The 14709-nt window shown below is 38.1% G+C and overlaps 1 pseudogene; it reads right to left on the bottom strand.

The window, feature by feature from the left end:
• Nucleotides 1-933: 933 nt before the first annotated feature.
• Nucleotides 934-2715, bottom strand: LOC137649433 (protein FAM200C-like; annotated as a pseudogene).
• Nucleotides 2716-14709: the final 11994 nt, after the last annotated feature.

Below are 14709 nucleotides of genomic sequence, written 5' to 3'. Positions count from 1 at the left end.
AGTAAGTTTTCATTTAGGTGAAGGCATACTAATTTTTAAAAGAAATACCATTAGAACATCCGAGGAAAGAGAGAAAACGGAGTCATGGCTTCTACAATACATCAATATGTTTTAAACGTTGCATTGTAGGCATATCTAACATTATAGCTTCTGCATCTACATGTTTTCAACGTTGAATTGTAGGCCTATATGACATTACAGCTCTGCATCTACATGTTTTAAGCGTTATATTGTAGGCATATCTGACATTATAGCTTCTGCATTTACATGTTTTAAGCGTTGCATAGTACGCCTATATGACATCACAGCTTCTGCAGCTATAGAGCCTTGCATTGTAGGCCTACCTGACATTACCGGCACATCGTTGCTTTTGTGCAGTATTCTAAAATCAAGCATTTATATTCCTCTTGTGTTTCTTCAGTAGCAGCAAATATGATCTATTTCAGCGTACAAACGATTACGCAATTTCCCAGAAATTTAGACAACTTCAGATTCCAAGAGAAAAAAATAATTAAGAGAAACTATTTTGATGAGTTACTTTTCATGAATTAAACTGACCAGTGTTAATATTTTAATATTTTAAAGAGTTTGAATTAAAATTCATTATATATATGGTCATCATCTTTTCCTAGGCCTATTGACCCTAACGGCCCCGGTTACATTTCGCCAGCCTTCTCTATCTAGAGCAGTGGTTCTTAACCTTTTTCAGTGCCCGTACCCCTTGATATATCAGAAAATGTTCTCGTACCCCCATCCAATGTAAATACAATACAAATATATGAAAAGGATTAGTGATACAAACCTTGCTGAGAAATTATTAGATTTTCAATTACAGAAGAAAGGTGATTTTTTTTATTTCAAATGAAAAGTGTCAATTAGTAGGATACAATGAATAATAATGAGTATTACTGCATAGTGCACACCAACACATTTTTAGTGGCTCTTTTGTTGTTGTTTTTCATTAATGATATTGTTCAAACGAGGTTCTTTCTTTGAAAATGCCAGAAGCATGTCATCACTTGCATCCAAACGGTTTCTGGCTTTTGTTTTGATGTGTAGGAGCGTTGAAAAACCTGCCTCACATAAGTATGTAGTTGCAAATGGCACGAGGACCTCCAAAGCTCTCCTTGTTAACTGAGGGAATGCTTGGAGTTATGCACACCAAAACATATCCAGTTGCATTTTATCAAACTCCAATCGGATTCTGTCATTGGTCTGCAACTCCACAATATCATCTTTCATGATATCATTATCATCCATGGGATCAAGGTTGAAAAGAAATGGATCCCGTATCCATCTTTGTGCCACAGAACCTTCTTCGAGGTGAAAATACCCTTGGAAGGACTGAATCAGTTCTTGCAAATGTTCTTTTACTTCACTCAGGATGGGCAGCTCTTCTTCAGCACTAGCAGCCTCATCAAGAGAAGGGAAGTTTGCAAAATTTCTACTTTCAATGCGCTTTATCCACATTGGAAGTTTCTTGGTGAGGGCAGATAACTTTTCTCTGGCAGTTATCATATTCATCGCTGTTCCTTGCATAGAGACATTCAGTTCATTGAGATGCATGAATACCTCTGCCAGATATACCAGAGACAAAATGAACTCCCTGTTTTCAAAATGGTCAGCAATTTCACTGCCTTGATTTCTAAGAAATTGCATAATTTCTTCATGAAGTTCAAATACACGTGTAAGTACCCTGCCACAGGAAAGCCACCTCACTTCTGTGTGGTAAAGAAGAACACTGTGCTCAGCTCCAATTTCTTCACAAAAAGATGCAAAAAGACGGTGATTCACTGCCCGTCCTCTGATGAAATTTACAGCACGCACAACAATTGATAAAACAGTCTTCAATTTTTCTGGCAGCGCCTTTGTAGCAAGTGCATGACGATGCAACACACAGTGAATAACAGTTACATGGGGAACCTCTTTTTTCACTAGGGTAGCAAAGCCTGATTTATTTCCAAGCATGACAGGGGCTCCATCAGTGCAAATTGAACCACACATGTTGAGAGTCATTTCATGTTCCAAGAAGAACTCTTTCACAAGACTGAACACATCAGTTTGCTTTTGCAGTAGTTTTCAGAGGTTTACAAAATAAGAATTCTTCCACCATTTCTTTCTCCTTCACATACCGAACAAAAGCCATCAACTGGCTGCAAAAACTAACGTCAGTTGACTCGTCCAGCTGAATACTCACTCTGACAGGACTAGCTTTCAGGTCTGTTATCACCTGCTGCCAGACATCTTGACTCATATCATGAATCCTTGAATGACTAATGTCATTTGACAGAGGTATCTGTTTAAGCTTCTTTTCAGCTTCTGTCCCAAACACTTTTTTTTTGCCATTTCTAATGCACAAGGTTTAACAAGTTCCTCTGCGATAGTGTGAGCGTTTTTCTTCTTTGCACACAAAAGGGCAACTTCATAAGATGCTTGCAACAAAGGTTTCTCAACTGGCACAAAACCTAGCTTTGACAGGGTACCACTACGATCAAATCGTTCCCGCTTGATCTTCAAGCTGTTTAAGTCATGTCCAGCATCTGTGCCTCCATGCCGATTGTTGAAGTGTTCATTGAGTCTTGATGGTTTGAGATTTGCATTTGCAAAGACTGTGCTGCAGAGGATGCACTGTGGTCGTCGAGTTCCATCTGCCTCAGTCATACAGGTAAAACCATAACGAATGTAGTTGTCGTTCCACTTGCGTTTCTTAGACATAGTTACTAGATCTTGATCACACCGATACTACATGGAAAGATGCAGGCCTGGATGTTATAACCGTTATAACATGTTACAATCGATATAGAATAACGTATCACCACCAACACAATACACAGTTCATCCAGGGATGGCTCGAAGTGTATGTTATTGTGGGAGGGTAAGGCCATTTTTTTACCGAGACCATTATTTACCAACTCAGGACAGTTTGACCTTCTCAGGACATTTTTTTTTTTTACCAACTCAAGAGATTGTATTGATCAACTCAGGCCATTGTTTTACCAATCCAGGTCATTTATTTACCAAAGGAATTTTTTTACCAGTTCAAGCCATATTTTGACCAACTCAAGCCATGCTTTGACCAACACATACCAGTTTTTGACCAAGTCAGACCATTTTTTGACCAACTCATCCCCGACCCCTCACCCTGGTCGAGCCATCCCTAAGTCCACTATATTCCTCCTCATGCACATAACAGTACCTTCAAAAGTATATATCTTTTATCAATTATACATCTATTCTTGACAATATTAGAGTTATACCACACTAAAAAAACATATTGTGACAAATAAAATGATAATCCAAAAATTACATTTCACAAATAAAAAATGACACACACCAGTAATTCACCTCAATACTATCAACAACTCGAACACAAACAAAATTCAGACCCAATTCACACTGTTCACATTGACTCAACTACACACAGCACAGTGCACGTGCAGCATGTTTCAGAGTCAGGAACAACGCGAACACGAACCGTACGAGACATCAAGAAAACTCAACTACACACAGCACAGTGCACGTGCAGCATGTTTCAGAGTCAGGAACAACGCGAACACGAACCGTACGAGACATCAAGAAAACTCAACTACACACAGCACAGTGCACGTGCAGCATGTTTCAGAGTCAGGAACAACGCGAACACGAACCGTACGAGACATCAAGAAAACTCAACTACACACAGCACAGTGCACGTGCAGCATGTTTCAGAGTCAGGAACAACGCGAACACGAACCGTACGAGACATCAAGAAAACTCAACTACACACAGCACAGTGCACGTGCAGCATGTTTCAGAGTCAGGAACAACGCGAACACGAACCGTACGAGACATCAAGAAAACTCAACTACACTCAGCTCAGTGCACGTGCAGCATGTTTCAGAGTCAGGAATAACGCGAACACGAACCGTACGAGACATCAAGAAAACGTATATGAAACCATAAAAAAACTTAAGAAAATTGTTTACAGCACTAACTTAAAAAAAATTATTTAGACAATTATAGTAAGAGAAATATTTGGAAAGTACTTGTTTTGCTTTCTCATGGTAAATATACAGTAGCTACCATTGCACTGGCTATCATGTCTCGTACCCCCAGGCTTAAGGTTTCGTACCCCTTGGGGGTACAGGTACCCCAGGTTAAGAACCACTGATCTAGAGCTATTAAATCAATACTTCTCCATTCATCATCTCCTACTTCATACATCACATGCTGTAAAATTGAAGTTTCCAAAGAATTTTATCAAACATGGTCTACTGATATTGTTTGGACCTTAGAAAGTCTTAATTACGAACAAACAATAGTTATAGTGAAATCTTGGAAACTATTTGTGACTGTTCGATGGAAATTCTAGGCTGGATATTCAGGTTAAGGAATGGAAATGTTTATAGGCCTCATAAATACGGAGTATTGAATTTGAGGGTGAAAAGTCTTTTATCTTTAAAGCACATCTCAGTGACACAGTGTTCAGACTAAACTTCCGACCCCTGAAAGGTCGACTTGATATTGTTTTTGTAAATAATATGTTTTAATCGTTTAAGACTTCTTGCAACACACCAGAGAACCCGCTGCTTCCTAATAAGCTATTGCTGAGCCATAATTGGAAACCAGGTTCCTAACAGCTATACTCTCATTGCAAAGCATCGACTCTAGAAGAGTTTAGCAATTCAAGTAACTGTCTGCATCTTTCAACCTCATTATTCCCATTGTATAACAGGGTCGGCCTCTCGAGTCTACTCTTCGAATCTATTTATTTGATTTTCCTCTTTTGTACAGTACATTAAAACAAAATTTTAATCAATGATTTTATAAGTAAACTATTTTTTTTGAAATCATATTTAAATAGGAATAGTGTTATCCAGTTTTGTCCTTTAAAAGTTAATAAAGAGATTCATATTGTGTTGACCCGAAAATTAAGTAAAGGGAAAATGTGCTTTATCCAGAGAGGGATCTGACAGTACCCAATAACTTTCGCAATAGTATCAATGGGTGCCTACCAATGGCCATCAGAATACTGATCTATTTGCTAGAAGAATATTCAAAATTCATAAATAGCTATAATGATGATTATTATGAAAGGCAACTAAATTCTTAATTATCAAACTTTATAAAAAAAATTATGAATTTATCAACAAATCTATAAACTTTACATAAAATGTTTGAGTCTTCTTAAATAGAGAATAATTTCCGACCAGTAATGGCAGTGATGTCTGTATCGTCCTTGCCTCTAACTAAATAACTTTTTAATCCTTCCCATGATCTCCTACTCCCATGGGACTTTCTGCTATAACACTTTTTCTCTGACTCGATAGACTTGTCTATCACAACTTTTCCTTTCGTGGACCTAAAGAGGAGCCTCCTTTCCGGGGCTTTTCGCCGTTGTCACGACTGTCATCCCTCCCCTTTTTATTTTGTTTTGCTTAGTGCCAGCTAAAGGGACCTGTCTCTCATTCAGTTATACGGGCAATTGACTAGGAATCTGCATTGCAAATTCCTGCCCGTGGGAAGTATGGTGTATCGCCATTACCCCCACCTAGGAACAATACCAAACCTAGGCTGCTGAATGAGAATAAACAGTTCACTTGAAACTGCCACTACTTTTTGGCCTTCCACACATTAGCCTTGGCTATCTAAATTTAAGATAATAATATCCAACAATTGTAATCTAAGATTAACTCCCTTATTAGACCCATCAAATCAAACATTACACTAAACATACCATTCTAAAACTATTTTAAAGCATAATTGTCTAACAATAACTATATTCTTTTACGGGCTGCCCAGCGGCAAGAGCCCGTGTCTTACATATGGTAAGGCGATCTACACACACACACACACACACACATGTATCGTCCTGGATAACCTGAAGTAAAGAGACTCGGGTTTTCCGAGAGTCCTGGGTCGGGTCAAGCCCTAAAAAATCGACTCCGTTGAGGATCCTTCCTCTTAGGTGTCTTCCGATTCAGGACTACCTCTCGGTTTGGGGTTCCGAGACAGGCAGGATAGAAAGATAGTATCCTGCCACTGACGTCCCCCGGTTATCCAGCAAAACAGCAACAGGCTTTCTTTGGTCTGGTGTAGAATTCTCCTCTTCCTTCTCTCTCTCTCTCTCTCTCTCTCTCTCTCTCTCTCTCTCTCTCTCTCTCTCTCTCTCTCTCTCATTAGTAACCCTTTCTTATCCTTTTCCTTCTCTTCCTCTACTAATAAAGGGCACAAGGTGGGGGGGGGGGGATTCCCGTCTACAGTATACAGCCAGACTGTTGCTATTTATTTATTATTGCATTGGACAGCGTTGAACATAACTTGTCACTTAGTAATAAATCTTATATTTCACTTTGTAAACATGTGTATGAATGCACAAACTTGCTCAACTGTTATGAAAAACTTTATTATTGAAAAAATATTAGATAGTTAAAACAATTGTGCTACAATAATATTTCAGAAAAAAAGTAATACATTAATGAAACACGAATCCCTCTGAACACCTTGATTCCGTGAGACTTCCTGGAACTGTGTCTGTAGATAGTCAGAGTGGGAAAGAGGGCTTCAAGAGGGAAAATAATCTAAGCTTTGTCCTATTTTCTAATAATAATAACCATCTATGCATTTGGGTTATCAATTCAAAGTTATTACTTGATTTTGCTTATGTCGTTTTGTGTATGAAGCAAAAGGTAGTTAGGGTCGTAGTTTCGAAACTTGCAATAAATTATTTCAAGCCAAAGCTTAGATAACAGTCAACGCTGCCTATATAGGTCTAATCTCTTGAGGAGTATATTAATGGAGAAGTAATAATGATAAATGAATAAGTAAATAAGCGAAGTGGTGTGTTATCTTCGGTACCAGAAATACAATTAAATCTACCTATATTATCCAACTTTAATTTACGAAGGGAAAGCTATAATCGGGTCAGACATATTCCCCCACACCTATAATGGGCAGATTCTACAATAGCAACGTATCTCGAATAACAACAACAACAACAACAACAACAACAGTAATAATAATAATAATAATAATAATAATAATAATGATATGGCTCTGTCGTCTTGTCTTCAACACATACTAGGGTATGGCTATATGTCTGGTAGCAACAATAAATATTTGCATCAAATAATGTCATTTATGAAACGTGTTTATCTGGGCATAAAGTTACGATTTGTGAAATTTCTCCACAGTCTCTTCTCCATTTTAATTCTAGGCCTATAGGCTTCATAAGAATTATAAAATCAGAAGTGTCAACTTCAAGTCCCATATAACAATAAGGCAAGGAGGGGCAAACAGCATTTAAACCTTCACAAGTTGGGTCTAACTAAATCCTCAGTAAATCTCAAAAGACGAAAATGTCTAAAGATATTAAAGAACCAGGTAATAAATAATTTCATTTTTCAAATGACGCCATTATTTTCTATGTATAATATACTTAGGCAAACTAAATATATATATATATATATATATATATATATATATATATATATATATATATATATATATATATATATATATATATATATATATATATATATATATATATATATATATATATATATATATAGGTAGTAGGTTGGCCAGGGCACCAGCCGCCCGTTGAGATACTACCGCTAGAGAGTTATGGAGTACTTTGACTGGCCAGACAGTACTATATTGGATCCTTCTCTCTGGTTACGGTTTACTTTCCCTTTGCCCACGCAGACACCGAATAATCTGGCCTATTCTTTACAGGTTCTCCCCTGACAACACTAAGATTACCAAATAATTCTTCTTCAGCCAAGGGGTTAAATACTGCAATGTAATTGTTCAGTGGCTACTTTCCTCTTGGTAGGGGTAGAAGAGACTCTTTAGCTATGGTAAGCAGCTCTTCTAGGAGAAGGACACTCCAAAATCAAACCATTGTTCTCTAGTCTTGGGTAGTGCCATAGCCTCTGTACCATGGTCTTCCACTGTCTTGGGTTAGAGTTCTCTTGCTTGAGGGTACACTCGGGCACACTGTTCTATCTAGTTTCTTTTCCTCTTGTTTTGTTAAAGTTTTTATAGCTTATATAGGAAATGGGTAAGTACATATTTCTAAATTCGGATTCTACGCAGTAAATAAAAAATGTATGATTTGACATCAAGAGCATTCAGATAAGGCAAGTCTTAGCCATATTATTGCGAAATGCAATATTTCTGTAAATTCAATAGCATCCTTTTTATTAAAAAGAGCAATCCCCGACGAGTCTGTGTGCTAATTTTGGTGTCTGGTTCTGGAAATGGAAGATTCTCCGGAAAATTTTCTGATATCTTCTCCACTATCAGTAGAAACATCAAATAATGATTACCAAAGTATTTGAAAAAAAAAGAGGATAAGTAAAAATTATCATTAATTAAACATAACTGAAATCTGTTGGTGAAAATTGATACCAAATACTTTGAAAAGATAAGTAATTGACAACAACTGCAATAATAATAATAATAATAATAATAATAATAATAATAATAATAATAATAATAATAATAATAATAATAATAAATTCAACTGAATGATAAAGCAAGCAAAGAAGTAAAAATTATAATAAGCAAAATTTGAAGTACTCTTAAACTGTGCATGAATATCGCTCAATAGAAGAAAAAAACGTAAAGATATTTGTGCTTTGGCCGACTATGGCCAATCCTCAGCCTATACATTACATTCCTCCCAAGAGCTTGACTCTGACATGTTTAGTTTATTAAATTAATCCCCAAAAATACATAATTTCACCATGCCCGCAAAGTCCTTCGCCATTACTATCAATATTACTAACAATGGGATTTAATTTCTGTGTACTGCTTGGCACAACCGGGTTCAAGTCCCATTGATTTCGATCGTGGCGTTAGATAATTGAATTTCAGGATATCAAAAATTATTTCTAGGGTGGGTGTAAGTAGTGTGGAATGACCCTCAATGATCCTAGCATTTGGCATAATGGTCTAAATGACACAGACAACTGCTAACAATGTGAGCCTGTGCAAATCAAATTGGGCTTCCAATGGAATAGTTTAATGAACAATCCTTTTTTCAGAGAGTCAAGCTTTATAACAGAAGACTAGCAGTGCCCATTTAATCCAATTTTGAAAAAGGGAAAAATCATACATCTTAGCATTTTTTAAATGAGTCTTTGGAAAAAAAAATTAAGATCCAGAGGGAGTTTTTTTATGGTATTCTACAAAATTCTCCACCCACTGTCATGAAATACTTCTTGTTGCTAATTATTTCTGGACTGATCCACCATCCCATTTAATTCACCCTGACTACAAGTAGAAAGGCGAGAGAAAAACAACAGGGCAGAAGAGAAGGAAAGAACAGAACCTCTGTAATATATATCTACGTGGAAAAAAAAAAACAGATCAATAACGTACTCGTAAAAGTTAACAATTACTACAGCAGAGTTAGGTAGTTCAATATTCGACTGGTCTCGCACTCCCAGACACTTGTCGTCCAGAAAGGGGTGAAATGGAAATCTCTCTCAAACACCCGGACATCCATCAATTTATATGAGTGACTGTAAAATAGGTTAATATATGGGTTTTGATACTTTAATGCTCGTGAAAATGAAATTCGCTATAAGAAATGGGCGAGTGCTGGCTAGTTTGTTGTTTTTCTCTATTTATTTAATAGGGCCTCGGGCATAATAACTTGAGTATCGGTCTATTAAAATGTGAAGTATTTTTAGACTCCAAGTCCATTGTTTACATATTTACATACGAGACTGAAGGGGACTTACTGCGCATGCGTTTTTTCCCATGGATTGCGGAGCTTCCTGTGCATTGACGTATTTGTGAGTTTTTATTATTATTATTATTATTATTATTAACAGCTTACAAGTACTTCTTCCTAAGTTCCCGGATATTATTCTTGAACAGCCACTGTTTCCCACCTTTGCCTTCAGTTTTACTTTAGCCACCATCTCTTGAAGATGTCGCGAAGAGTGAACATCAATCTAGTTCGAAATTTAGTGTAATTTTGTTTATGTCGCTCCGTTCAGTGTAAAGCTAGTGTTACTCATGTGAAATTAAAAAATATCAGCGAAATAAGGCCTTAAAGGTCCGATTCTGACTTAATTTTCAGGGAAGGTCAGAACACTCTACTGCAAAGCTTTTGTAATGATTGACAAGAAAACAAAGAAGGCGACGATGTCAATCATCAGGTAAGGAATTAGTTGTGATTTACCTTTTCATAATGGAAGGATTTATTTGTGATTTATGTTATCATAATCTTAGGATTTATTTGTGATTTACTTTTTCTTTGTGACCTGAGAGGGAGGGGGGGGGGCCTTGCTCCTGGTAAAGTTGTAGTGTATTACAGATTCTCATTTCGAACAGAAAATATATGTTTTGTCCTGTAGGAAATTACATGATTTAACCGAATTTGACCATCATTTCAACCGCAAACAAACAGTTTGACTAACTTCAAGTAGCCGAACTTGTTGCTGTTGTTGCAGATTAATTGAAGGTGAAAACCGGTTAAATCACGTTATTTTTCTACTGGAATACATATATTTTCTGTTAAAATGTTTGAATATAATGGCTCTCGTTCAAATTCCGTTTTCACTTCACTCATCAAGAAAGATACCGGAGGACTGGCCCAGGCGGAGGATTGACCCACAATCTCGGGTAAAACTGACCCAGAGTGGTTTGGAGGACTGACACACTAAGTGTATTTTTTTTTCTAAACCTAATTCTTTGGTATTATTACATGATTTCATTAAGAAAAAGTTTAATAATTCATTGATATTTTATTTACTGTTTATCATATATTTTGCGGTTATAGAGTAGGAAATTGTAATTAAAATGGGTACAGAACCTAACAAACCCACCTAACCTAACCTAGAAGTTCCCAGGTCACAACCCCTAGCTTGGGACAAGCCCCTGGACTTCCTTGCCAGGTCACAACCCCTAGCCGGGGCAAGCCCCCGGACCCCCTTCCCAGGTCACAACCCCTATCCAAGGTTCTACGTGCAAATATATAAAATTAACCAATGACTGTTATAAAAGTGTTTATTACAACATATAAGTGATAATGTTATATGGAATCCGTATGTTATTATATTTAATAAAATTTTAATAATAAATGCACTGTAATAAAAATATTGTGGGTCAGTCCTCCAAACCACTCTGGGTCAGTTTTACCAGAGGTTATGGGTCAGTCCTCCCCTTACCATCAAGAACGTATGTACTGCTCACGCTAACATTAGCAATGTTATGCTGACATTGCTAACGTTAGCAATGCTACGCTAATATTTATTTTAATGCATTTTTCCATATACCCTTTACACAATAGATAAAACGGTACAAAACCTTACAAACCCACCTAACCTAACAGTTCCCAGGTCACAACCCCTAGCCCCCTGGACCCCCTTGCCAGGTCACAACCCCTATCCGGGGGCAAGCCCTCGGACCCCCCTTCCCAGGTCACAAACTTGTACTGGCAAGCGGTAATGTTGAGCTGCGCATGCTAAAAACATTTAAATTGAAAAAAATTAATGACTTTTATGACCCGGACGACGAAAGTTGTGGGTCTGTGGGGTGTTGAGACTGTGAAGTCTTAACTTCTATGAACGGCACTTGGGACACTGTAAACGGTGGGGTATTACATTATGTGATTTAAGGAAATTATCAACACTGGATGACGTATCAAAAAATTCCCCATGAAATTTAGCAAATGCTTTCAAGTATTTTTAAATTTCCATCACAAAATACAAAAAAAAAAAGACCTCACTTGAAATAACAAAGACCTGAGTAGGACAAAGGTTTCCACGGAAAAGGATTTGTTGGAAGGAGTATGAAGAGACCATTAGAAGAGATAAGGGAAGGGGGTAGGGAAATATTAACCCCACCCCCTGTGCAAACTTTCCATACGTATGGGTTCGTGATTGGTTAACTGAAAAACAAACGGAGTCTAGAGAGTAAACATGAATAAACTAGAATGGGAAACTTGTCCAGAGCAAGTATTTGTGAAATTGGGGTGTGACAGGGTAATAACAAAAGGTATAAAAGTAATATAGCAAGATAAAATGGAGTGTATGATGAATAATATTTAATGGGAATATAAAATGAGGTGATTCTATAAGGTATCGGATTATAAAACGAGTAATACTGGGGTCAAACGTATTATGTATACGAGGGTATTACATAAAAGGAATGGTATAGTTGTACTGGATCAAGTCATATACTTGAATAAAGCGGGTGAAGTCGAATAGTTAAATTTGGTGGTTGAGAAGAAGAAATCCTATTGATGGAGGAGGAGTCTATGCGCAGCGGGGAGGAGTTTATGCGTAGAAGGTTGAAACCTGCTATGTACAAACGAACGAACGAGAGTGACTACAACCGACCAGTAGAATGTCAACAAATAAGTGAAAAACACTGCTAATGTTAGCATGTTACGCTAACATTGCTAATGTTAGCATGTTACGCTAACATTGCTAATGTTAGCTTGCGCAGCTCAATATTACCTTATTTTTTCATCTGTTTATTATACATCCAAGAAAAGGCTTGTTTTACCATTATATACCGTTTCCCCAGTATGTTTTTCCCACTTCTAACTCCGAGTTCCCACTGAGGGTCCCCATTATCGTTGGATATAGATATACTGTATATGTATTTCTGAAACTGTTCATTTGCGACGGGAACGAGTGTCATTTTCGAAGAGAGCGAAATTTTTTCTATAGAGAAAATTAGTTTTTTCCCTAAGTTACATTGCCCTGTAACACAGTACAATAATACCTTGCCCGCCCCCCCCCCCAGCTAGGGGTTGTGACCTGGGAAGGGGGGGGTACCAGGGGCCCCCCCCCCGACTAGGGTTGTTACCTGGGAACTACTAGGTTAGGTGAGGGGGGTTTGTTAGGTTCTGTACCCTTTTACAAATCTCGAAAGTTAAATAATCAGGTCTTGGCCTATTTTCAACCATTTATATGAACCATATATTTTCCCAACTGGTAATCTTGTGCTTATTTTGCCTTTTGGTATTGTACCGTATTACAGGGTAATGTAACCTAGGGAAAAAACTACTTTCATCTATAGAAAAAGGTTCGCTCTCTTCGAAAATGACAGTCGGTCCCGTCGCAGAAATATATACAGTGGAACCTCTACATACGAATTTTCCAACATCTGAAGTAAAATTCGACCAAATTTCTGTCTCGACACCCGAAGTGTTGCTCCAACATACGAAGTAAATAATACGCGTACGCATGGAATTTTCTCGAAAGCGTCGACCGTAGTTTCTTGTTGACGCCGCTAGACGGAAGCACATCGGAGGGATGCCAATCGAGCGTCGCCTTGATCAGTCCTCTCATTTCGTGCGCATCGTGTGGTTGTTCTCTATTCGCTCAGTTATTAACCCTCTTACCCCCAAAGGACGTACTGGTACGTTTCACAAAAGCCATCCCTTTACCCCCATGGACGTACCAGTACGTCCTTCGCAAAATAATGCTATAAAATTTTTTTTTTCCATATTTTTGATAATTTTTTGGAAAAATTCAGGCATTTTCCAAGAGAATGAGACCAACCTGACCTCTCTATGACAAAAATTAAGGCTGTTAGAGCAATTTAAAAAAAATATACTGCAAAATGTGCTGGGAAAAAAATAACCCCCTGGGGGTTAAGGGTTGGATATTTCCAAATAGCCTGGGGGTTAAAGGGTTAACAGTGCTTTTTTTCTTCCTTTTTCACGTTTTGTTTTTGTGTTTCGTAATCATGGGTCCTAACAAGCTTAGTTTCGGTTCAGGAAGTAGTAGTAGTGGTGAGAAAAGGAAGAAGCCAATGCTTTCATAGAACTAAAGCAAGAAATAATAGAAAAGATTGTTTAGCGATCTGGCTAAACAATATGGCCGGAATATGTCTACGATCTCGACGATCCTAAAACAGAAGGTAGCCATTAAAGCAGTGAAACCTTCGAAGGGGATCACGATTATTTCCAAACGTCGTAGCCCTACCCTTGAAGAGATGGAACGCCTTCCAAACGTTGTAGCCCTACCCTTGAAGAGATGGAACGCCTTTTGTTAATATGGATCAAGGACAAGGAGATTGTTGGCGGTACGATCACTGAAACGATCATTTGTGAGAAGGCCAGCGCTATCTACAGTGACTTGAAGGCGGCGGGCTCTGGGGGTGATGTGGGGGAGAGTTCAGCAGATCCTACGACGGAGGAATTCAAGGCGTCTCGAGGTTGGTTCAAGAAATTTAGGAAACGGACTGGGATTGATTCAGTTGTTCGGCGTGGAGAAGCTTCAAGTTCGGACACCAAGGCTGCTAAAGACTTTGTTAAAAAGTTTGAAAGCATCATGGAGGCGGAAGGCTACGTAGAGCAGCAGGTGTTCAACTGTGATGAAACCGGTCTGTTTTGAAAAAAGATGCCTAGTCGAACATACATTACCGCCGAAGAGAAGAAAATGCCTGGACATAAGCCAATGAAGGATCGGTTGACTCTTGCCCTTTGTGCCAACGCCAGCGAGGACTGCAAAATTAAGCCTTTATTAGCACATTTAAAGCACATAGAATTAATAAAGACCTGCTACATGTTCTATGGCGTTCTAATTCTAAGGCTTGGATTACTAGGCACATCTTTGTGGAATGGGTAAACGTAGTCTTTGGCCCTGCTGTCAAGAATTACCTGCAGGAGAGGAATTTGCCTTTGAAGTGCTTGCTTTGTTTGGACAATGCACCCTCTCACCCCCCAGGACTCGAAGATGATATCATCGACGA

The sequence above is a fragment of the Palaemon carinicauda genome, chromosome 11, assembly GCF_036898095.1.
Source record: "Palaemon carinicauda isolate YSFRI2023 chromosome 11, ASM3689809v2, whole genome shotgun sequence".
Classification (NCBI taxonomy): Eukaryota; Metazoa; Arthropoda; class Malacostraca; order Decapoda; family Palaemonidae; genus Palaemon; species Palaemon carinicauda.
Note: the sequence above shows the minus strand (reverse complement) of the source record. Positions and strands in the feature narration are given on the sequence as shown.